This window comes from Heterocephalus glaber, unplaced genomic scaffold (assembly GCF_053883595.1).
Source record: "Heterocephalus glaber isolate CG9 unplaced genomic scaffold, H.glaber_assembly_v1.0 deba00001472, whole genome shotgun sequence".
Lineage (NCBI taxonomy): Eukaryota > Metazoa > Chordata > Mammalia > Rodentia > Bathyergidae > Heterocephalus > Heterocephalus glaber.
This window is the reverse complement of record NW_028258315.1, coordinates 50,844,954-50,866,702: the sequence shown is the minus strand read 5'-3', so window position 1 is coordinate 50,866,702 and position 21,749 is coordinate 50,844,954. Positions and strand designations below refer to the sequence as shown.

Here is a 21,749-nt window from a genome sequence, read left to right as displayed (position 1 = left end):
TGTTACTAAACTAAAGGGATTCTTTAATACACAGAAGTGTCAAAAATAAAATAATTATTCCCCAAACCATGTGAATGACAAACAGAAGCCATTGTAAAGTCAATATTTTTTTGTTCATCATTGCTACTGAAATTTAGAGTCCCATTGTATATGTGTGTGTTGAATGTGCCTTATTAGAATATCCAATAATGTAGCCTTTGGATATTCTATGCTCTGTGTCCTTCAGAAATCATGAGGTTGCAGGAATTTGTGTTAAATGTTTTCATTTAGCTGCTGCCTAAAAAAAGTTGTCAAATCATTTAATGAATTGCAAGATTTCACTTTTACACTTCTAATACTGAAGTCAGAGAATTTTTCTTGAATTTTTGGAACAAGTATTTCTTTGGGTTTTATTAAATGGAAAACTGCGTTACAGAAATGAGAATGAAGTAAATATGAGTGTTTCTGAGTTTTCTATAGAAATTACCTGTAATCTTTTTACAGACAAAAAAGCAGTTTTAATAACAGTTTAAGAGGGCAAAAAGTTTAGTTTTAGCACTTTTAAGTGGGAAATACTAAAGAATTTAAGAGTTTTATTTTAATAAATGTAGAGTTTCTATTTTCAAATGCACTTACTTATTTTGTGAGCATCCACTAAATTCTTCCCAGATTCCTAAGACTTTAATCAGGTAATGTGGCTTTTAATAATTTTATGATTTTATTTTAAAGTTGTTCATGCTATCTTAGTATTTTTTATAACAAGTCACCATAATTTTTCATGTATCATCATGGAGAATTTAATTTCATTTGAATATTATAAAAAAGAATTTCAAATTTAAACTAGTGAGCGCTCTTCAGCTGAGACATCTAGCACCATTTGACCCAAATTTAAAGCCTTATCAGTTGCCTTGAAAGCTATTCATTCTTCAGAGCAATCTTACCTGTGTAAGTTGAACCAGGTTTATTTGCCTTATGTTTTGGATCTCTTGCCCCGCCCCCATTTTATACCATCTGTGCCCCATGTAGTCAGGAACCCTTCCACATCTGGCTACAAGCTGGCGTAATGCCCTTTCTTTTGATCTGGTTTCATCTAGTGATTTGCTCAGTATTTTAAGGTCAGACTGAAAACTTTTCTGATCTAGTTATTTTTGATTTTATATTGTGTGTTGTGTTTGATGTTCAGATATATGTGAAAGTTGCTTCTATAAGTCAGTAATTTTTATTCCAGCCTTTTGCAGCAGTAAGGTAAGACTAGTCTGTACTTTTCTTACTTGAAAATGTAGTGATTTATGTGTTTAGTGCAAATGTTGATCCATGGAGAAGTTCTTGCAGTTTTCTAATCTATTGCTATGAATTTGTGCTCCCTCCCTTTGCAAGTTACATTTTTATGGAGTGTGTTTAAGTGTTATTAAAATTTGCAGAACTTTATTTTGAGATCTTTCCTAATCTCTTGTCACTAATTCTCACTCTGTATTTGGGGTTTTGTACTATAAAAATATCCTTTTCATCCACCAGGTTGAAAATTCTTGCAGTTTTGGCAACCACATTGTGTAATCTTAGTTAGGATACACGTATGTGTGTGCTGATTATTCAAACACATATTGGAACTTTCTCCCCAGCTGCTCTAATGTATGCACTGTGCCTGACAAGTTCACTTCAGTAATCTGATGAGAAGCAACTATTTTTATTTTCCACTTCCTGAAGGAACACAACCATAGGTCTCATCTTGGTCTCTTAGAAAACAAATCTTGCTTACTTTAATTCTTCTTCTTTACACTTTACTCAGAATGGTTTCATGTTAGAGTAAGCCAGTTACTCTTGTTCTTTTGTGCTACATTTGATCCTTGTGATTCAGCTGCCCCCTGCCCAGCCAGGCAAAATGAATTTACTCTTCCTTTCTGGCTAATAGATTCCTTTCAAAATAAACAAAAATTCCAGTATACTCTCATTTCTTCTTCTGTTCATCTGAAGACTTTCCTGTCTCTCTGTAGGAGCAAGCAAAGCAAGATTATGCATGTGATGCACAATTAATTTTAACATAGCAAATTTAATGAAATCTTTGAGGGACAGGACATAACACAGTAAAGGCTTTAAAATTTCATAATGCCTCCTTCTCATATTTGAGTCTGATTACTGCCACCATGCATTCTCTGTGGACTTTATCATCTAGTGGTTACTGATGTTCTCAGTTGTTTTATTAGCATGGACTCTGCCTTCCCACCTAATGTGTGGTGTTTCGGAGGCCAGCACCATGCTTGCCTTTCTTTTCTCAGTGATTGTTTTAGTGCAATAATTGCTGCTTTTAAAAAGCCAAAACTTTTTACTAATGAGTGTATTAAAAATTTCTGGGGCCAGGGATTTAGCTCAATGGTTTCGCTGCCTGCGTGCAAGCGCAAGGACCCAAGTTCGATCCCCAGTACCAAAAAAAAAAAAAAATTCTGGAATGCTACAGGATAAGTCTTTTGTTACAGGAAGAAAAGAAAACAGTAGCATTTACAAAGCTCAGCAAGTTCAAATATATATCATTGAAATATATTTCTATTTCCCATCATCTAGCTGGGCTGTGGTGCTGACTAGCTTCTCTTTTGCCAGAGAAAATAAGTTTAAATCATAAGCATATTTAACCAGTAGGCATAAATCATGAGCCTTTATAATGATAACCACATTGAACTCTGTATCATTTGTACAGATGGTATGGCTGAATGTGTGTGCTCCTCCCAACAGTAAAGATGTGGACAAGCTCTTACTCCCCAATTTCCTCCTGAACTCAGGAAACTTAAATCACTTGGTTTTTGCACATATAGGATTCTATAAAATATGGAGCTAGAGGGAGGTTTCAGGTCTTAGAAAACATGTAGGCTTTGTGATTTTCTCTTAGTAGAGAAGGATGATAGAAATGACAGTGAAACACTAAGGCAATATTCCCTTTTAAGGCAAAAATAAGTGGTGAATCATGACAATAGATAAGTTATAAAGAACAAGACTTTGGTGTTTTCAGTGTATCTTTTTAAAAAATGAACATTACAGAATCAAATAAAATTTTAGCAGAGGCTCATGAGCCTGAAAGAGCATTGCCTAGAAGGTTGATTTACAGACATTCTTTCAGATACTGCAAACAAAGTTCAGATCATAAGAAACACATCCTCACTGATATGTATTGCATTGCAAAATTTTAGCATTTGGGAAACCAGTAAGCATTCATATAGGTACTCATTGATTTTATGAAACATCACTTTTTAAAAGTTGTATTTTAAAGGTACAGAAAGCTACATGGGACAAATATGTAAGTGAATTGTTGTAAGAAGAATACTTTTTTAACAGCAGATCAAGAAATAGAATTTTGCCAGTCCCACCAGGGGTCCACTTCATGTCTCTCTCTCTCTCCCTCATTAAATAGTCATAGTTCTGATCTAATCCCTTCCTTATACTTCTCTCTGGCTCTATCACAAATGATAAACACCAGTTTTATCATTTTAATTATGGAAGCAACTCTACTAATGAACATTGGGTTCATAAAGGTTATTTATAATCCTTTAAATGATAAGTAAAAAGGATGCACTTTAAGCACTTGCTACCCCCATAAATCAGGGCTTGGGTAAAGTTGGACATGCTTTCCTATAGTATACAGCTCTGTTCATACTAATAATATCAATACTAATAATACTAATACTAATAATAATATTGATTGGATTCCATGCCCTAAAATTATTCCTCCTGCAAGCCCTACGAGGGAGATATTATTGCTCCAATTTTCTGTGGATGAAAACTGAGGCTTCACAGAGGTGAAATAACTTGCCCAACACCACATAATTACTCATGTGCAGAGCCAAGATACATCTGTGGCTCTATCTAGCTTGTTCTAATTCTAGGATGCCTTGATGAAAATTGAATATTGCAATGGACAAGATTTCTTAAAAGAGTTTGTTTTTAAAGAAAAGGATCTGTCACTTTAAGACAAAGGTAGAAAAATTTCTGGCCTAGTTCAAATTTGTCCTTCCTCAGATGAAGAAATTATTCAGAAAGTACAAAGAACTTGTTTAAAGTCACACAGCAGTTTGTGGCAAAGTTCCAACCAGATCCCCAAATCTCTCGGCTGTTAAAAAAAAATCAGCAATCTTATATGGAAAAAGGATACGTTTTCTAACCTGCCTCTTTGCAGCAGTCACATATGAGCAGATTTATCTTAAAAGTAGTTCCCAGTTAGGACACAACATCCACTTGCTTATTTTCTCAAGGTTTTAACTGAGAATTTAAAAATTTATATTTGAAATTTGCTTTTCTGTCTCACTTATTGAGTGCCCAATCTGTAGGCACACATGCCTAACACTCTTCTCTGAAGAATATACAAGAATAACACATTTGACTGGTGTGGATGGCAGGTGAAAAAGAATTACTGGTGTAGTGTGTAGGCCCTTCAGCATATTCATGGCCAATTCTGGATTATCCCAGCACAGATGGATCATGCAAAAATCCCTCTTCCACTTCTTACTGGTGACCTTTAACTATTTGTGTTTGCAAATGCTTCTATCAGAGATTATAAAGGAGAAGAGCAGAGAAGATGGATTTTGGTTTCTTGACCAGAATATTAGGTGTCCTAGTAAAATAGTTGGTGGTTTCACCATATTTAAAACTATAGAAAGATTGTGGGATTCTCTCTGAATTGAACCAACCTATGATGTCCAACTTAGCATTGAATAATCAGAAAGAAACTGGGATATGCATCCTTTTAGCTTGTGCCTTTAGCAAGTTACTTACCTTCTGTAAGTCACAGTTTCCTCATCTTTACAAAGGAGAAGTAGAGCTTCTTCAAAGCTAGTAACATAAGCACACAGCTCATGGCCCTTCCACTGGTTGGCTGTTATCAATTTATCCATACTGTAAAAAGAGTGAACTGATCCAAGGAACTTTCTCACTTTACCCTTGTGGTATTGGTCCAGCTTACTTTGTTCATGGTCTCATGAGTCTTTGGTGGCAGTACTCTAGCCAAACCCACACAGACTCTTAACTGCTTATTTATTGATCTTTGTTCTCCATCATACTATAATGGGAAAAACAAATTGCAATTTACTGAGTTTTCTGTGTACCTGACTTGTGAGTTGATTTACCAAGAACCAATTTAAAACCTGAATGGACTTTCTGAGGACATTGTTGCCAACATACCAAGGAACATAAGAAGGAAGTTTAGTAGATGAAAATGTTTTCCAGTCTAAACAAATTCTTGCTGAAGCATTAATGTCGTATTGTCCACTGTGGATTGGCAATATTCAAACTTGTCATTGCAGGCTAATTTGGGGTAGCTTCAAGAGTTCCCTGTATTACATGCAGATTATTTTAATCATGGATACCTTAAAGGAAAAGTTGATAGACATTAGTATACCTGAGATATAGACATATGCAATATTGACCCAATCTGCAAGTATTTAGTGAACAACTATGATTGGCTATGCAAATAAGCAAAAATAAACAAGTCCTTGTCTGTGCTTCCTAGAACTTACACTTTAGAAGATTGAGAAATATTAAAACAACTCCTAGACCATAAGTACAGGAAGTCTATCATAACTTTGGGTTCCACATACCTGCCATATAGTATGAACTCAACCCATGTTGGAATAAAGCAATGTTTGGAAGTTATTTTAAGTAGGGATTTGATTTTTTTTTTTTTAAAGTCAAAATAGCCTTAGATTCCTAAAGTTGAGTGTTTTCACTAATCTCATTATTTTAATATTCTGTAATAATAGTTTAGACACTGGATTCAGTAACCACAGAAGCTGTTTATAATTTGTTGGCACTTTTCAAACCATCTTTAAAACCCAAGTGAGTCCCTGACTTTTGCTCTGTAATTCATTGTATCTTTACGTGTATACCTGAGAGGCAGCAATCATAAAAAAGGCCTCTGTGCACCAGCATGTTAAGTATGGGGATTCTTACACTGTGGAATGTATAAAGATTGCTTAGTCTGTAATTTTTTAAAGCTCCGTAACTCCTTATAAAGCATATATAGCATCTGAACAAGAAATATGACACTAAGTCTAGGATTAAATAATATCTTGGGGCCACTACCTTATGCATTTTCAGCAGTTTGGGAACACCACTAAGTGCAGGTTAACAAGACCAGAGCATCATAAATGAGCATCTGTCCCATGACCCAGCTGGAGACCCCTTCCGATTATTCATTCCAGAAGCACGTGCTGACACTGAGTTCAGCCCTCTCCGCTCTCCCACTCACAGTGGTCTTTTAAGATTGGCAGGAGGTCAAATCCTCCCACCCCCACGCTTTGCAGAGTGGTTAAATGTTTTCTGGATCTTACTTGATTTGTGGCCCTCAAAACTCTATTTTAACAATTAAAACAGAATAAGGTTTAGGGGAGTGGGCTAGCCAAGGAGCAGCCAACTCAGAACACTGGTGTGGAAAAGGTTTTAAAATGAAGGGAGGGGGGAAGTGTTTTAAATGAATAAAGGCAGCTCAGTAGAGAAGAACTTGCTGGATTCCACAACACCGCTGTTTTGCCCGCTGACCTGGACTTGGCAGCCCAAGTTCATCCTTCCACTTCAAAGGACTGGCTCTGAGCAGATCACACATTCTCCTTGATGACAAATTAATCAAACTTGATTTCTTGGATGAGATGGATACAAAAGGACTACAACTCCCCAAGGCCCGAAAGTCAATACAGCCCTTCTGGCTCTGATTAGGGTAACAAAAGGATATCTGAGAGCCATCTTCCTCCTGCTCCCGGCTGTGGGATGGAGCAAAAGCAAGCCGGGCTTGTAAAGGAGAGAAGCCTTATTAAAACACTTTTCAGCTGCAACCAAGTGCACGGCGAGCTCTCCTGACAAGAGAAAATGACTTTTAGAGATGCCCACCTTTTCTAAAGAGCAAAGTTTCCGCTTAGAAGAACCCAGAGGAAGTAGTATATTAAGCATCTGAAATGTTTATAGATCTTCCCTTTTATGTTTCTTCTGTGAGGAGGAGTTTTAAAAAGAAAAGAAGCCAGCCTGTGATATCTGGCAAATGTTAGTGATAACCTGAGTTTGGATAGGTAAATTTACTCCCAGGGGATTAAAAAAAAAAAAAAAAGGCCCCAAGTGCAGGTAATGAATAGACCTGTTACTGCGGGCCTAGGTCAAGGTGAAGAAAGTGATTTGGAGATGCACTTCTGCGGCTCTGCCCACTCCTGCCAGAGTGCAAGTAAGCCTTCTGCTAAATCAGGGCGCGCAGGATCTCAACGCAAACCCCTCTTAGCAGTTTGTCATCCGCCTGTTCTGTGGAGCATCCAAGGACATCACTTGCATCCTTCTTGTGATTGCTCTGTGTTCTATACTTAGAAGAACCACTGTTGCACAAAATATGGTCCCCTGACTGTTCTGGAGGTGCTTTATGTCCTTCTCAATAAGACTTCAACCCTTTATATCACAATTTTTAGGAGGTTTTTAGTTGTTTCCTTTAATATGTCTGCAGAATACACAAATCTGTATACTGTGGGTTCCTACTTTATACATGTGTAGGGTGGACTTCCAGGCAGCTGTACTGCTGACTAGGGCCAGCAGAGACCATGGTGATGCATGGATGGGTGGTCACAGGAGGCATCGGGTCACATGGGCTCAGCTCTCATTTCTGACACTTGGCTTGAAGACCCTTCCTCCAACTGTCTTTCTAATCCTGACAGGCAGTTTTCCAATGTTTGTGGCACTCGTTATTTTAAAGATGTATTTTAGATTCCAGCCATGAGCAAAATGCATCCTCAGTTTACCTCCTCCTGTGAGCAGCTCCACCCGTCTTGAATCCTTCCCGACCCACACTCTCATGTCTCTGCAGCCCTGCATGGAGGCTCCAGGCCAGACAAGGCTACCTCCTCCCTGCAGCCACTCAGGTTACCCCAGCTAGCAGCCCCCATTTCCTGCAATACGTGGGCTTGAGTTCCCATGCAGCCTCCCCCCCTTGACTCACTCTGTAAGCAACATGTGAGGCCGTAAGGAAAATGAGAGTTTCAGGGCGTTCTTCCACCCTCTTCTCACACACACAATCCTTCACACACCTCGGCTGATGGGCGAAAGGAGGACAACATTTCCACAAGTTTAATAGAGATCCTTGCTTTTAAGAACCCACACCTATCAGAACGCAATGGCACACACCTGTAAGCTGAGAACTCTGGGAGGCTGAGGAAGGAGGATTACAAATTGGAAACTGGCCTGGGTGATTTAGAGATATCTGTCTCACAATTTAAAATTTTAAAAGGGCTGGGAACATAGCTCACTGTGAAGGCCCCATGTTCAATCCTCAGTAACAAAACAAAACAAAGCAAGTACTCCCCTCCTCCTGGGGCTTTACTGTTGTGCGGTGGGGAAAAGCCCCATGCTCTGGGGGAGGGGCCTTGTTTCTTCTCCAGCTTGCTCCTTTTGACCTTGAGGGAGAGGCCTGACATGTCCCAGCCTCTGCTTGCCCACCTGTTCAACAGGAATGAAGAATGCTCCTGTCAGTAAGTGTGAAGGCCTTTTACCAACTGCTAAGTGCTGCTTATGGCTACTCTTGGTGTTAATGCCTGATGGTACCACAGGGGTCTGTTAAGGTAGCCTGTTTTTTAGATAATTGACCAGCTGTTTTAAAATCATCTTCTAAAGAGTCCAGAAACCTTTTATTTTCACAAAAATTTTTGGGGGGGGATCAAAGTAATGCATACTTATTTTAACAAATGCAAACAATAGCTAGCTCCCCACTCCCCGCCCCCCCCAAAATAACAATTTAAAATATTCCTAATAGGAAATAACAGTATTTGTGGATATAAAGACATGGAAGGAAACTGGGCTGCCTGTGGCCAGGACTAGCTGGATAAGGCAGAAGATGCGGAGTAAGGAAGAGGCACTATAAAGGAAAAAGGAGGGACAGAGAAAACGGACCATGTGAAGGGGGGGGGTCCATGCCTTAGCTCAGGTGGTGAGATAGAAGTCATTTATTAGCAACACCTTCCTCCTCCCATCTTTGGGAACAACTTTAAAGGAAATTTACCCTGTTTGTGCCTTTGGAGGAGGGGCTCTACAGGACCTGTAGGGCCTGCTCAGCTCTGCACAAAGGGGAGGCTTGAGGACAGGTAAAATCCCTACAAGAGACCCCGATATTTTAGAGTTTAGGTAGCTCCCTGCAGGTAATACAAGAAGTCTCTGCTCAGCATGATCATGAACGTTGTTCATCTTTGCTCCAAGAGGCAGAGAGTTTTGAAGAAACTGTAGTGCAGGTTGGTGGTTTTGAATCCAGTTTTTCTTCCTGTCAGTGTTTTGTCTTGATCGCAAGGATGGTTTATGCCTCCTGTGTTTAGGAAGCACAGTTATAGTTACCAGGACCAGAGTTGCACACCATGAATAGTTTCCAGTGGAAATTTTGCTTGATTTTGAATACATGTCAAATCCAAGAGTATTAAAATGGGAATTACTCTATCTTCCCCTTGTTAAATAGTCAATGGTGGCTCTTTACCCATATGGAGCCCCAGACAGAGCAGCCCTCAAGTGTCCTTCAAGAGTGGAGGGCCGGGGATTTAGCTCAGTGGTTCTGCCACCTGCCTCACAAGCGCAAAGGACTCGAGTTTGATCCCTGGCACCAAAAAAAAAGAGTGGAGTCACATCAGCTCTTCCCCGGCATTCTGAGTTGCAGACAGTGTTTCTGGTGTTACTAGTAGAGCTGGAGAGAGGACTTCAGTCCCTGAGAAGGAAGACATCGGTGACCTCCGATTACAGCATGTCCTTATTCTAACAAATCTTAGCAGCCATTGCAGGTAGTCATCTGTATATTACCTTTTAAACACAATTTGAAATCTCATATGTTGCAGACAAAAACACCTAATCAGCTCAAAGATCCAACTGTTGGGAGAACAGAATGCATTTATCTATGACAATACAGATTTTAAAAGCACATCTTGATAAAGTATTACAATGACAAATTTTAAATCTCTGATTATTATATTTACTTTCTTCTTTGTAAAAAGTTTGCCATAGTTGTGTCTATTTTTAAAAATTGTAAACTTCACAGATTAATTTTTAGTGGAATAGGTAAATAAAGCACTCATCCCATCAGGTTCTTTTGCAGTCACTGCCCATGTGCACCCTGTCAGTGGCTGCCTGTGCGAACTGAGCAGTGTGGTGTGCAGTGGTCAGGAGCTCTCCAGGAGCTGCCTTCCCATTCCCTGGCTGGAGCCATCCACCCCAGCTAGGACTTAGGGACTCCTGCTAGGGTTGCCACCGAACAGTTCCATGATGGCTGAATGAACCCAGGCAGTGCCTGTTGTCTGTGGAGTATGGAAGGACTGGAGTCAGCTAGGAGACCCATGCCTCCCTCCCTGCCACCCTTTCCCAGGATGCCATAAGAGATTTCACAGATCCAGCGCATGCTGGTCCTCTGGATTATTCCAGTTAGGTAATTCCTTGGCCCTGAGCACCAGCCCAGGGATGAGTCTGTCTCAGCAGCACTTGTAGCTCTAAGCAGGTCCAGACTGTCTCGGAAGATAAATCTCCACATATCTTTACCTATGACAGGATTTTCTAAATCTGTACTAGCCATCTTTTGATTATTCAAAAGCAGCTGGGTATGGTGACATGCAGGAGGCTGAGGTAGTAAGATCGCAAATTTGAGGCCAGCCTAGGCCCCATCTCAAATTTTTAAAACAAATAAAAGGGCTGGAAATGCAGCTCAGTGGTAGAATGTCCTTGGGTTCCATCCCCAGTACTGAAAAAAAATCCTGAAAATCCCCAAGTCAAGCATCCCTTCTTTTGTTGTTGAGGGTAATAAGCCTAGAGGGGAAAGGCTCCTTGTTCAAGGTCATAAATCTCTATGAGCCCCAGCGTAGGGGCTGGATCTCCACCTCTCATTCTATATCCACTTCCCTTTTCCCTACACAACAAGAAACACGTCCCTGCTTTCTATACTCCTCTTTTACATTCAGAGCTTAGTTTATTCCATGCTTAAAATCTTCACTGGGATGATTTTTTTTAAATACAAATTTAGCAAAACACTAAATTGATTTTAGTACCTTATAACATTAGAGGAACAATAAGAGAGAGTCACCACGAGTGCTATTATGTTAGGACAGCTTTATTGCAAGTAGCTGAAAAAGCAACTACAGCTCTCATAGGAAATACAAATTATGGATGACTTAACAGAAAAGTTGTAGAGGCACAGTTTGATCCAGGAGACCTAATCTACTGGTTCTCTTTGTTTTGACTTCATATTATTCTCTATATCTGCTCATAAATCTTCCCAGTGTAAGTCCAAAAAGTAGAATGGCCTCGTTCAACACTCCCAATAAGTCCCAAGCTTGGGTAGCACTGGTGCTACTTTGAAGTACCCTCAGGAAGTGTGGCAATGGGGTCCTACTTATTCCTGAGCCAGTTGCTGTGGCCAGAGGAGGAGAATGGTATGGTTGGGTCAGCCCTAAGTTAGACAAGCATCCTTGCAGCTAGAGTGAAGTGGATGAAGTCCCTTTCTCCAGCCTCCTCCTGCTCCTTCCACTGATGATTGGCATCCTCAAGGGTGCCAAACTGCTCTGCCTCGGCAGCGTCTCCTGCCCTCCACCTGCTTCCCTGCTGGACCTTCCTGGCATAGCTCCAGGGGTGCCCCCCACTATGTTCTCTCTTAGGGTCCTCTCTCTCTTGAAGTACAGCACAAAACAGACTGTCCATCTGTCTGTCCCTCTCACTAGATTTGGTGAGGACAGAGACCTTGATATTCACCAGGAAGTCCCTGTGGCTGGCTCACAGCACGCCTGCAATGATGTTTGATGTATAAATAACCACACAGTAACATCTTGGGCCCAGGAGAGCCTGCTTGGCTCAGAGAGCTTTGGGACCCAGCTGATGCCTTGCAGAGCATCCTAGTGACACCCGAGGAGAGAACATAGGCATAGTGGGTGCCTGGCACCAACCTCCCACTGCCCAAAGCCGGGAGGCCCTTCCTTCTGGCCTGGGACTGGGTCTTTTGCCAGCTGCCTGGATCCCTAGCCTTCCTTGTCTGTGGTTTTGTAGAGAGTGTAATAAGTGTGCAATAAATTCCTATTTTGAAAGGATGACCTTGTTCCCAATTTGAAGAAGCAGATTTTAATCCATGAATAAACTTTCCTAAAAGCAAAGATTTACTTCCTATGTTAGAGCTTCAAAGATGCTCGAGGTTTAAAAAATGTCCCTGACTATCTCTTTAGGGAAATTTGCTTTGGAAAGTGAATAAAAAATGTAAAAGAAATACAAATTTGGAAACAACACAATGTATGGTTGCATCCAACCTTTGCTCACACCCTGTCCCCTAGTCTCAAGCGGGTACAGTCCTATCTTATCTTGTGGTAGGAGTGGCAGCTTCTGGGGACTGTCTGACAATAACAGAGTAATTTGTTCTGGTCAAATTCAGGTTGACTGTTCACAGGCTAGACCCCAAAAATGCCTCCTAGCTGTAAATGCTGGAAGGGAGCTGAAAAATCAGACTCCAAGGGCAAATGTGTGCCGAGCATCTGAGAAATGAAAATCAGACCGCTGCACTCATCACTCATGGGTTGGGCTTGCAAACCATCTTCTCTCTCTTTCTGCCCCCAATTCCATGTCATGGAGCTAGTTTTTCTCTTATTGGAGGATTTCCCATGTGTTTGCTAAAGGGAAATCACCACCAAGACATCTGCAAAGTCTCCAGGCTTTGAAGTATCTGCAGGAAACTCTGCAAAGAGAAATCCAAAGTTGCTTTGGGTGGGGGGATGTATTGTTTGTTTGGTTTGCTTTAAAGCAGGTGGTGATGAAGCCCAAACCCCTCATGCTGGCACCACCGGAAATTAAAGTGCCTTCATTTTTCTCCTACCTGAGACAAGAGCTTTTCAATTTTTTTCTTCTAATTCAAAGAAAGGAAAAATAGAAGCACACATAGATGAAAGTGTTGAATTTCCCCTTGTTCAAATGAAAATTCAGATGTTGGTATGCTTTTAAAGTATACATATATATATTTAAATTCATAATACTTTTACTATATGCAGCATTAAAGAATTTTCAAAGTGCATTTGTGTGCATCAGCTTATATGATCTTTGTGTGTGTGTGTGTGTGTGTGTGTGTGTGTGTGTGTGGTACTGGAGATTGAACCCAGGGTGTCCTCACTGAGCTACATCCCCAATCCTGCTTATTTATTTATTTTTAAAGAAAGGGTCTCTCCAAGTTGCTAAATTGCCCAGCCTGGACTTGAACTTGCACTCCTCCTACCTCAGCCCTCCAGGTTACAGGTGTGCACCACTATGCCCCGCTTCATGCAATCTTTCTAGCAAACCAAAGCAGTTAGCTAGTTACCCTGTGCTTTGCAGGTGAGTTGGCTGAGAGAAAGGTAGAGGAACTGGCCCAGCATCACTTTGCCTGTGAGTGACAGACCACAGGTCTCTCCATCTCCAGGGGAAATGTGGCCCAGCTTAGAGGCACTTCTCCCAATTCACTGGGAGAGAGTGTCCATAGCCTTAGCCATTTTCCCCTCCATGTTGCCCTTCCATTGTGGAGTAATTGCCCTGCTTGGGGTGCAGGCCAGTGTTTGTGGTCCCACACAAAATAGAAGCAAGAAATTAAGCAATAACTAAAATATAATTAATAATAACATTTAACAAGCATGGCTTCCGTGCAAGATTCTTGTGACATGTGTTAACTTGCATAATCTCATAGGAAGCTTCTTTATCCATGAGGTGAAGTGACTTGTTCACGGTGACTTAACTAGAAAGCAATGAGCCAGGATTCATGTATACACATCCTGACTCCCCAGCCTCTGCTCCTCCTCACTCTCAGAGGACTTACTGAGCACTGACTGCACAACAGGCCCTTTTCTTGTATTGTCTCATTGAATTGTCACTATGTCCATTTTATAGATGAGGAAATAGAGGCTCAGAGTGCTCTGGAACCAAGACCTGAATTGGGCTGTCTCTTACGCTTGTTGTTCACCCTCTTGCTCCATGTCATGCCAAAAGGCCTGCCATGAAGAAAACTGCCTAGTGCACCACATTGCCAAAGAGCCCACTGGGGACTGGATTCCAGAGCCAGGGCCACCCCAGAAGTGAGGGACCTGGAAAGAGGGTGTATGCAGCTGCTTAGAGCCTTGCCCTGAGGAGCTGAGCAGTCCTTGCTAGGCCACATATTATTAGGGTATCTTCAACTTTTGATAGATGGGGAAACTGAGGCCCAGGGAGACTTAAGTGTCTTGTACAAGTAATACTCTTACCAAGAGGTGGCACCCAAGTCTGAGTAGAGCTAGCATCTAACCTAGGCACCTGTGCACTTTGGATGATGATACACTTAGCCATCAAGGACCACTGGGAAGAGGAATTCCTAGTTTCCACCAGGGCTGCCCCCATTTTTCTATGATCCTTTTAACCTTACTCCCTTTTCTTCCTTCTCCTTCAGAAACAGAGAGATACTACCACCCACCTTCTTCACAGGAATTTTGTAAAGATTAATTGGATAATTGCAAAATATTTCTTTGAGCTGCTTGAAGGAAAAATGCCATCTAGAAGAACAAAGGAAAATAACAATAATAATTATTATATTTTAAAGTATTTATGAAAATCTCTGTGGGGGCAATTAAGAGAAGACCAGCTTGTACTTGTGGAAAATTCCCGAGTTGATGAGAAGCCCATATCCAATTCCGCTGGGCTGACTGGGGAACCATGTGTCAGGGTGCCAGAAGGGGAATGCAGGCGGCGGGAGGTGGTGGAAAGTTCGAGCTGGAGCCACCCTGTCTTCTTTGCAAAAATAACTGTCATGCCCTGGGTCAGGCCTGCTGGAGGTGGCACCTGTCATGGCCCAGACTCATTTACACAAAGCATGCATACAGCCCTCTCCAAACCCTGCATTCCCTGGCATCCTTGAAAGAGAATTGGGGCTTCCGGTGTCTGTCCTATAATTAATTACTGCCCACTTACCCTGGGGACAGAAAATACCATCCGCCTCCACGGGGTGCCTCCAAGGACTTCTTTCACACCTGCCTGCTGAACCAACCAAGCTGATGTTTGTATTTAGCAGTGGGCCTGGCACATGAGGAGGTTTTGATGCCATGGACCTATTTGGGCGAGTACATTCTGGGCTCTGCGATCCCTCGGCTCTAACATCTGGTCTTTTCACATGGTGCCCTCTCCCCACTCAGAGGGCTTGGGTTTGCTGGGCAAGATGTTCTCTTTTACAATCCACATACCTTTGATCTTCGAGACTGGCTTTCCTGCTTCAACACCTGGCCGCCCTGAGCCTCCGCAGCCATTCTGCACTGCTGCAGTGTGTCTTTGCTTGCTTGCTTTCTATTTTCTTTCCAGCTTCACTTTTTATACACAGCTGCCCGTCATGCTGTGTGCAACTGCAACCACAGCCTGCTCATCATCCAGGAGCAGAGTTTTTTTTCCTCCAGTCGATTCAGACAGGATAACCTCTTAGGCAAACACTTGGGTATCTTCCCATCTCTTCCAACTTCATTTTCTGCTCACATCAACCCCTACCACCTCCTACCCACCAAGTGTGAGTGGAGCCTGGGCCCCCTACAGCAGAGCTTCTCCAGCAGTTGTGTGCATACAAATTGCCTGGGCATCTGATTAAAATACAGATGCTAATACTTAGGACCAGGTGGGCCTCAGATTCTGATTTCTGACAGCTTTTAGGTGATGCTGATGTTAATCTATGAGCCATACATCAAACAGCAAAATAGATTACTTTTGGAATCATCTACACACTTGCCTCTCCCAGTAAGGTTCCTATCTCTTCTCATTTCCCTTAACAAAATTTAATTCCTATAGAACTACTCCCCTGTTCCCAGGTGACTTTTTCATGCTCGAGTGCTAATCACTGATCAGAAAGCAGGACATGGAGTTAGAAGACTGTTCTACAGACTAGGATACAGGATCTTTGTCATGACCACAACATGAGAATCACATCTCTAATGGCTGAGCTATTACTGTTTTTAATATATGCTGGTGTATTCTACCTTGATAAAAGCTGTTAAAGAAATAATGTTGGCAATATGACATGAGGTATTAGATCTTTTCATGTATTTTCTTTCCCCCACCCTCAGACTTCATGGAGATCCACAGAGTTATAATCTAAACCTAAGAATAGCATCGTGTGTGTCCATTTATACTCAAAGGGCTGGTTTTACCCCTGTCAAACTCAATTCTGCAGCTGAGAACCGTCCATTCCATTCAGAATTGAGAAAAGTAATTTCCATATACTTAGTAAGTTTGATAACACAATTAAAACATTCCCATCAACAACTGGATCCATGCCTGCCTCTTTAACAAATCCTCAAGGGCAACATTCAAGAACATAGACATCTGAAACCTATTTGAAGAAGTGGCTTGCCCTAAAAGAGAATCTCTTTCATGCCATCACTTTATGGGCTCAGATTATTCTCTGGTTGACACATCCTGTTTGAGACATGAGCTTGTGAGTCCAAGGCCCTCAGATTTGTATCTGGTTCTATATCATGGCTTCATTTCTGCTATTTAACCTAAGTTTCCCCACCTGAATAAGGAGCATAACTGCAGTTGCCATTTACTTGGGACCTATCACAGAGGTGGGGGCTTTGTAGACCCCACCTCTGTGTGTATGATAGCTTTCTGGACCCACTGGCATAATGTGGGGACCTGTTGGTGACAGCAAACCAGCCCTAGCCCTGGACAGGCCCTTGAGGCTTCTGAGTCTCCATTGTGTTCCTGGCTTACAGGATTGTCCTGAAAGAATGGCGTGGTTCCAGGAAGGGGCTGATTCAGCTAGGACCTTGGGAGAGGGTGACCTTCAGGACTCAGACAGAGCACCTGCTCCTGCCTATAGAGTGTGAAAAGATTTCAGTATTCGATATTTTAACCTGTCCATCCCCACACGGCCAATGAAAACACTGAAAATTGAGCAAATTGCCCATCAGAGTCCAGGTCTGTCTCACATGGGCATCCATAGCCTTAGCCACTGAGCGTCCCTACCCAATACAACCAGATAGAGCACCCATGAAAATGACCAGCAGTGTTGGGGATAAGTCTGGTAGGTCCCCAGTAAATCTTAGACTTCTTGCCCCTTCTCTTGAACTTGACTCCTGTACAGTTTGTTTCTATACTGAGTTTGGTACTGTCCCGAGTAGGGCTGGGGTCAGTAGCTGAGGCCTAAACATTTGACCTCCTCAATACTCAGCAGGGCCTTCTGTTGCCATGACTCATGGTTTCCCGTTGTGCGAGGGAGTTTTCTAGCTACAGGTTGGTGAAGTATTCCAGGACAGGATGTTTACATCCCCTAGAGGAACGGGCATAGAACCAAGCGGCCCTGCTTGGCAACCCCTGCCTGTTCTTTGCAGCCCAAGGCTTCCTGCCAAACTAGCTCAGGAGAGGAAAACATAACAAGCACTGATGTGCTTCCATTTTACATAGAACATAATAAAAGTTCTCAGGATGATTTATTTTCCTAAACAACAAAATACAATAGATCCCATCCATTATTCAACACACTAATGATAACCTTTACTGTCTTGTCAAAGATGATCTAAAGTGGTGTTCACAAAGTATGAAGAATAGAGTGTGCACACAAACACACACACTCTCTCACAATTCCACAGCCCTCGTGCCATGACAGTGGGAAAATAAGTGGGGACATAAGGGAATCGAAACTCAGAAGAAAGGTGTCTTGCCACATTTGCAACTTTCTGAACATAAAAGCAAGGCTGGTTTAGGTGGCCCAGTTAATGTGTGTCGGCAAGGGGCAGGTGACCTGGAATACCAATGTTTCCTTTTCACCTGGAAAACTATCCAAGTGCTTTCTTCCCTGACAACTGCAGTGAACCAGGAAAATGTAAAAATTTGTTTGGATTTCAGGCAAATTTGATAATGTGAAAAAAATTCACTTTCTGATAAAGGAAGACTTTTTTTTTTCAAGGGCAGAGTTATTAATTTCCACATATTTAGTGATGTTATACATGTCCAAATGACTATCAACCAAAAAAGATCAGTACAAAGAGCTTATTTTAGAACTGGCATTGAATGTTATCAAATATAAATTCATTTTTAAATTGTCCTTTCCTTCCAAACTGTTTAGGTAGCTTGTAAGCCAAGTGAGTCTGTTCGTGGAGAGGAGAGACTGAGGGAGCAGTCTGAAGTTAGCTATGTGACCCTACTACTCCCTGTCTTTCAGAAGATTCTGTGTGTTAAAGAAAAAAAATTTTAAATTGCAAGCAAAAGCTTTTTCTGATTCTCTTAAATGGTTTTTTTGGCTATGAAAATGTAAGCATCCCAAGGAAATTTTAACGGCTTCAGCCATTCTCCAAATATTTCCTCCATCTTGATTCTTAGATTTATGAGTATTAAAACCGGGCAGCATTTCTCAATTCTGAATCACAGCAGAACAGACTGTGTTTGGGAATCACTGGGACTTGGGCTGTGGTGTTAGTTGCTTAGAGGACCCAGGACAAACTAGTTAACCTCTCTCAGGCAGCTTATTATTCTGTAGTCAAATGTAAAAGATTTTTGGTTGCTTGAGGTTAAAATGGAGCGGAGTATTAAGTACAGGAGCTGGAACAAAGGAATCCTGAAGGAAATGTTGCCCTCCCCAGGTTACCCCCACACACACACACAAACAAAAAAAAAATCAAATACCTGTCAAAAATTTTAAAAAGTAAACTGGGGAACTTAAGAAAACTCCCTCAAACAATACATAGCCAGATATTTAGCACCAATAACAGAAGGTCTGTTTTTTAGACTTTCATCCTTTGAATAAATGTTAATTGAGTGTCTGTCATATCTAAGGCACTAGCAACAATTCCCTTCTCCTCCAAAGCTGGTGACACCTCTCTGTGCAAGCAGTCACATGGTGTTTGAATGGTCTTTCTAAGACAAAAAAAAATGCTAAAACCAACAGAATATAAAATTGAACCCATGGTCTCATTCTAGAGATTCTAGAAGTGAGTCCTAGAATGCTGCCCTTACTTCTAGAGGGGCTTTTAAAATTTTTAAGGCTTAACTCCACCCTTCCCTACTTACAATATTGCATTCAGGATTATTCTAAATGATGCTAAGACTTTCCACAACTATGTCTATTTCAAGTCTGTTCTCAGAAGATGGAACTCCACAGAAGGCGGTTCACATGATTTTCAGTCCGAATCTATAAATAATTGGTGTATCCATTTTAGCCCCCAGAACTCCCATCTGGTTCTCTGTTCACACAAGACACTAGGCCGAATGCTTGGAAGGATAGTAATCCTGCAGCGCGTGAACACCGTGGGATAATTGTGATTATAGTACATGTTCCTCGCTTCTGGTTTTTTGAGGACTGTGACTTGGACTTTCCCAAGGTGACTTGTACTGGATCAGCAGGCTGGATGGGCAGGGGGATATCACTTGTAGGTGGACATTTATTTCATCTTCCCTGTTCAGTTTCCTTGTGTGTGTCCAAGTATTGCAATTCTCATGATTCAGGGCCGGGAAGGCCTGACCTCCTTCCTATTCCCTTTGCAGACGTTTTTATAATTCCTGCCTGTGAGAGAGGCAGAAGGGCACAGCTTGTTTGGGGGATCCCAGATGGAGTTTGCAGGATGGATATTAGAAAAATCATCTCTTTTGGGTGGTAAACTGAGAAATTTAAATTGGAGCAGCAATCAAAACCCATACATGTTGGGAGGTGGGGTGGGGTGAGGCAACCCATGATGTCACTTTTGCATCTGTAAAGAGTCGTTCTGGAGAGTTGATCTGCACTTTCAGAATTCCTAATGGGTACAGTTAGTTCAGACACTGAGCTGAATGTGTTGGAGTCTCTGATGATGTTCTTCTGATTAAAGGGGTGGTAGGGAGGGGGTACAATAGCAGACACACAAACACGTAGCCAACCAAAGATGGGGAGAATGTGGGCACCGGGCATGCCCTGCTGATGTGGGTATGACAGTCGAAGAGAGAAGAACAGTCTCAGTGCAGGGGCTACAGCGAGAGCAGCCCCCTCACAAGAAAGGGGGACAGGTCAGCAAAGGTAAGCATATAAGCAAAACAGAGGCCTGGGGTGGGGCAGGGGCAGGAAAGGGGACAAGTAAGAGAATAAAAGCAGCGCAAAGCAAGCAAACAAAACCCACTGGAATGTTTAATTTGAAATTGTGGCCCCTACAATTATTAAAAATGGAGCAGTTAAAAAGGAAAGTATTTCCATTGTGACAGGGCAGGAAGAAGCTGAGAAATAATTGACATTCAAATCCCTTGTTTTAAACTGCCTTTGTTCCAAAGTTCTTCTTTTGCATCTGGTTAAATGCATATTAATTTTTCTGCCTTCATAATGAATCACGATGTGTTCTGTATCTTCCTTACAAAGAGAAAAGAAGGTGTCCGTAGATTGGAGACTGTAGGATACCCGCCTTGTCTTGCACTGTCACCTTCGACCTTTCATTTTGATCCATTAGGAGGGATGAGGCATGTGGTGAGTCAGTCTGGAAAGGGCTGGAGTGCTCACAAAAAGACTCCTCAAATGTGAGAGTCCATCACTCTGCTAGCTATTAGTCTGTGTTGTCACTTAAGCCGAGGGGGCATTTACTTTCATAAAAGCCTTGCGAATGCTCCAAAGCCTCCCACATCTCCATCTCATGAACTCCTTTCCTTTACCCGGGACCCCCCGGACAGACCTGGAATGGAAGCCTCTTTCCCTGTGTGTTCCTGAGAGTGACTCGTGGTACAGCCGCAGAACTGGCAATTTCGGGTGAAGGAATTAAATTCAGGCCCCTTTGCAATGCACGTTGACTTTGTGGGTGGAAAGAAACCTGGAGGAGAGAGAGGAAATAAGCTTTAAGCCTCCAGAAATTGGCAGGCAGACTTCCGGAAGGAGGCTCCTCCAAGAAGTCTTCTCCTAGAATTAAGCCCGGGCCTGAAATACATTTGCAAATGGTGAGGCTGAAAGTGGGGCTGGTTTTCCTCCTGTCATGCTGATATGGGCCCAGAGCGTTTTGCGGGGTTTTTTGGAGATGAGGAGGGAGAAATGATGCATGATGAGAACCAAGAGCTGAAAATTCTGGGTCACAAATCACCGACTTAGAACAGACTTTCCCTCTGATATTCTTCCCAAATATATCATGGCATTCACAAAGAACACTGCTCCTGAAATGTTGGATTGTTCAGTGATTGTCATTGAACGAGAACGTAAATGCCTTTTCAAAAATTCATCAGTTGCTCTTAAGGTTCACATGGCTATTCAAATACTTTCTGTAGTGTATGGCCTTCAGTAGACCACATTAAAATACTTTTTGTATTTATTGACCACTGGTTTGACACATTTATCTGGTGTGATAAATTAAAGATGATTTTTAAACCCATATATTTCTTTAAAACATGGACGAGAAAGCTGGAGTTTTTCTGCTCATAAATGGTAGTCATAAACTACCATAAGATGGCACTGTAACATAAATTATGGAATGAGGCAGCTATCTGGTTTAAGGACTGGAAGAATGAACAGTACATCCCAGATTTGCAGGTGAGCGTACAGGACCTACTCCCGCGGCGGTAAACGAATGAGGAAACACAGTAAGAACACCTTCTATTCACATTGGACTTAAATCAGTAAATGCTAGCCAGGAATCCATTGTGGCCAGGCCCTCAACATTTTTCAGAGAAAATGCTTTTTAAATATAGCCCCAAAGAAAAGATTTTTAAAATAATAAGAAAAAGCAAATCAGACCATAAACATATACAAAAAAAAAAGGAAAGGTGTTTTTCTCCACTCTTGGTTCTGTCTCAGGGTATAAGATCCAAGAACAAAGTGAAGACCTTGTTGAAGTTCTTTCCCATCCTTTGCTGCTTTT

General features: G+C 41.7%; 1 protein-coding gene and 1 long non-coding RNA gene across 9 annotated transcripts in view; one reads left to right on the top strand and one right to left on the bottom strand.

Annotated features, from left to right (window-relative positions):
* Eif4e3 (eukaryotic translation initiation factor 4E family member 3) overlaps positions 1-21,749 on the top strand; it is a 259,816-nt gene that overhangs the window by 81,432 nt on the left and 156,635 nt on the right. The gene's annotated exons all lie outside the window — the stretch shown is intronic.
* Positions 1,735-8,156, bottom strand: LOC110351063 (uncharacterized). The gene is made up of 4 exons (XR_002398073.2): positions 7,925-8,156; positions 5,140-5,324; positions 4,735-5,017; positions 1,735-1,964 (listed from the first exon to the last, which is right to left on the bottom strand). It is a non-coding gene; the product is annotated as an uncharacterized LOC110351063 (long non-coding RNA).